Source organism: Apium graveolens, chromosome 8 (genome assembly GCF_009905375.1).
Source record: "Apium graveolens cultivar Ventura chromosome 8, ASM990537v1, whole genome shotgun sequence".
NCBI lineage: Eukaryota > Viridiplantae > Streptophyta > Magnoliopsida > Apiales > Apiaceae > Apium > Apium graveolens.
Window position 1 is genome coordinate 221874468 of NC_133654.1, and position 4120 is coordinate 221878587.

Genomic DNA, 4120 nt, shown 5'->3' on the forward strand with positions numbered 1-4120 from the left:
CTAATCCCACAATACAACCAATCCAAGATTGTCTAGCCCCCTCATTTCTTTCAAAATGTTAACTTTGCCATTTAAGATGAAATTTCCTGTTAGCTCTACTCTATTTTTACGGCAGTGATTTTCTTCTCCATTATGTCAAATCATTGGCCACTATAAATATGTAATTTACCCTAAATTTAAATTAGGCAACTTAATTGTTCATTCTTCTCTAAAGTATGGAAATCTTGACGTGATCGTCCACAAAATTCCTACTAATTTACCAAAATATCACCGTCATTAACATATAATCACACATTCACACTGTCAAGTGTCAACAAACTTGGAAACCATCATCAATTTGCAATATACTGTATTTCATAAACATTGTCTTTATCCCCCTCTATTTTCATAGTCTATAATATTATCAAACCACTTCATCAGCATCAGCAACATATATAGGCTTCAGATATTACATACTTATGGTTATGGCTGAAGGAGGATTAGTTCCTACATGCGGAACAGAAGTCGAGGCCAAGATACCTCCAATTGTTATCCTCTCGTGCATTATGGTAGCCACCGGTGGCCTTGTCTTCGGCTACGATGTTGGTGTTTCAGGTTATCCCCCTTGTGTATTCTAATTTTTTCTTCAAATATTTTCTGCTATACTTGCATACATTATTGATTATCCACGCGCACCTTAAATTGTACTATTAAAACGAATTACGTATTTTCTCAAGTTACATGAATACTCATGTATGCAGTTCTAAGAAAAAAAATGACCTACTCGTTAAGAGCACGTGCTAGCAGGGTATGATATACACAGTATTACCCCAACTCGAGTGGCTGTTTCCAGAAGTTTCATATGGTAACTAATCATTTCTTCCATAAATTTATATATTTAATTTATGTAGGTGGTGTTACAGCAATGCCTGATTTCTTGAATAAATTCTTCCCGGTGGTATACAAAAGAATTCAAGAAAAAGGAGTAGACAGTAACTACTGCAAATATAACAATCAAGGCCTACAATTGTTTACTTCATCGCTATATACATCTGCTTTACTCGCAACGTTCTTGGCTTCCTATACAACAAGGAAATACGGACGAAAAATGACTATGCTTATGGCTGGAATTTTCTTCCAAATTGGTGTTGTATTCAATGCTACAACCATTAATCTTGGCATGCTTATTTTTGGCAGACTTGCACTTGGATGTGGAGTTGGTTTTGCAAACCAGGTGACAAATAATGATTAAATTTAGACAAGAAGATTATCATGTACTGTATAAGAATAGGTCGTAAATGCATATGGATACCCTCAAAAACTTGGTTCTGTGATGTGAATCATGACGAGGGTATATGTGACACTTGTGATGCTCTCATTTGCTGAAATCATAATTGTTTTGATTTTTTTTTACATAATTCACTTTCTAAGTAGCTTAGGTTATCAGACTGGATTAACTTCTATCTTATCTAGTTTAAGGTTTCTCTTAAGGTTTGAAGTTCTATCTTTGATTAATTTATCTCAGTGTGAAGCTTGTCTATTATTTCTCCTGTTAACAATTAGAGAATCATAGAGCTGTAAATATTTTATGTAAATGCCTGATCGTGAAGACTTATTAAAAAAATAAATCATGATACTCAGGGGCGGATTTAGGATCTAATTTTAGGGGACACCAAATTATTTTTACCAAACTAATCTCTTAAAATGTAGCAGTTTCTTACTAAGTATTGAACTATCAGCAAAGCTATTAAGGACTTAAAATCGAAGCATAATTGATTTACTGTTTAACAAATATAAGGTAGCCATTTTAAGTATCAACTATCAATTCTAGATAATAATCAAAGGCTTACAAAGTTAGAGTAAGAAAAAAATATACAGAGAATGAGGCAAATGAAATTAACATACCTTAATTTTAAAATCACGGAGTTTTCCCCCCTTTCCTTTTAACTGCTGCTGCAAGCTGGAGAATGAATTAGCCAGAGAATGAAGAAAACACAGCAAAGAAACCCATCTCCGATTGATTAATAGCTGAGGCTTGATATCTATTAGTATTATAGTCTATAGATATATGGATATTAGTTTGTAGGCTTCAATCACACATATATCATTTATGAGAAGTTTGCTTGCTTTCGATTGTTAGGTAAAAGAAAGAGAAGCAGTAAGTACAAGTACAGAAGAGAGAACACATAAAAGACCACCGTATGAGTTAAATTGATAAAATAACAATTTGCTTTTATATTATATCTAACTCATATTCTTAATATAATTATATGTGTAAATTACTTTTTAGGACTTTCTAATTTTAATAAATTGCTGCAACTTAAATTAAATTTTGAAGGTTCGTGGGGCACTCTTATTTTTCAAATTTTTAGGGGGCACTCACAAATATTTTCCGAAATCACGACGGTAATTTTTTTTTTAAATTAGGGGGCACGTGTCCCCGTGCCTCTTCCTAGATCCCCTGATGATATTTGTTTTGAATTTGCAGGCAATTCCTCTGTTTTTATCGGAAATAGCACCTACAAAAAAACGGGGTGCACTGAACATTCTGTTCCAACTAAATGTCACCATTGGTATATTCTCTGCAAACATGGTCAATTTTGGGACAGCAAAGTAAGCCTATCACTTGCTTATGCGACATGACAAATTTTGCTTACATATTTATGCAACTAAGTTCATTGTTTCCTAATAAAATGCCTTTTAGATGTCCCTTTCAGTGTGTGTTATCTTGTGGTCTGTGTATTTATTACTGAGTATGTTTGGTGAAATTTTTAAATAGAATTAAAGGTGGATGGGGGTGGAGGCTTTCATTAGGATTAGCTGGAATTCCGGCATACTAACAATAGGTTCTCTCATAGTCTTTGACACTCCAATCAGTCTTATTGAACGTGGGAAACTTGAAGAAGGAGAAAGAGTTCTCATGAAGATTCGTGGTACTGACGATGTTGAACTTGAATTTGAAGAGCTTCTTGAGGCTAGCCTTGTAGCTAAAGAAGTTAAGGACCCTTTCAGAAACCTTATAATGAAAAAGAATAGGCCACGACTTGTTGTAGCAGTTGCATTGCAGGTAACATGAGCCTAACGTATATTGAAATACTGGTTTTATTTAACAAAAAATAACTACATTTTTCTATTTCGGGCAGACATTCCAACAATTCACTGGAGTCGATGCAATTATGTTTTACGCACCTATTATTTTCCAAAGTCTTGGATTCGGAGGCAATGCTTCATTGTATTCAGCTGCAATTACAGGGGGTGTCAACGTGTTGTCAACCCTAATAGCAATCAAGGTTGTTGACAAAGTAGGTCGGAGAAATCTACTGTTGGAAGCCGGAGGTCAAATGTGTATTGCGCAAGTGATAATTGGTTTTGTACTAGGAATTAAAGTTAAGGATAACGCCAACAACCTAGGCGTTGCTTATTCAATACTTGTAGTGATAATGATATGCACATTTGTGTCATCATTTGCATGGTCTTGGGGGCCATTAGGATGGCTAATTCCCAGCGAGACTTTCCCACTTGCGACGAGATCAGCAGGGCAGAGTGTAACAGTTTGTATCAACATGGTCTTCACATTCATCATAGGACAATCATTCTTATCCATGCTTTGCACCATGAAGTTTGGTATATTCTTGTTCTTCTCAGTTTGGGTGTTGGTGATGCGTTTTTTCACACACTATTTGATTCCAGAGACGAAAAATGTGCCAATTGAGGAGATGACTGGAAGAGTGTGGAAACAACATCCTGTTTGGAGGAAATACATGGTTGACGAGGATGGGAAGGAGATGGAAGGAGATATGTCGGGTGAAAGTGATACGTTGGATGCCAGTGAAAGTGCAGCTTCTAAAGTATAGCTTTACGTTATATATATTTACTTCAATAAAAGAAGGATTAGGTTGTGCAGACATGCTTGAGAATACTATACATGTTAAGTTTGTAAGAGCAAATCCAATAATTCCCCGTTTGAAAAACTGGATTTCATTTGAAATTCTGGATTTGATCAAATAAGCTGTTTGGAAATTTGGATTTGAATTTCATTTGAAATCCATGATATTCAAATATTAGTATAAATATAAGAATTTGAAATGATAACTCAAATCCTATCATTTGAAATCCCTCATTTGAAATGAAATCCAAGTTT

General features: G+C 34.9%; 1 pseudogene; it reads left to right on the plus strand.

The window, feature by feature from the left end:
• Positions 1-246: 246 nt before the first annotated feature.
• On the plus strand, positions 247-3833 carry LOC141680365 (sugar transport protein 13-like; annotated as a pseudogene).
• Positions 3834-4120: the final 287 nt, after the last annotated feature.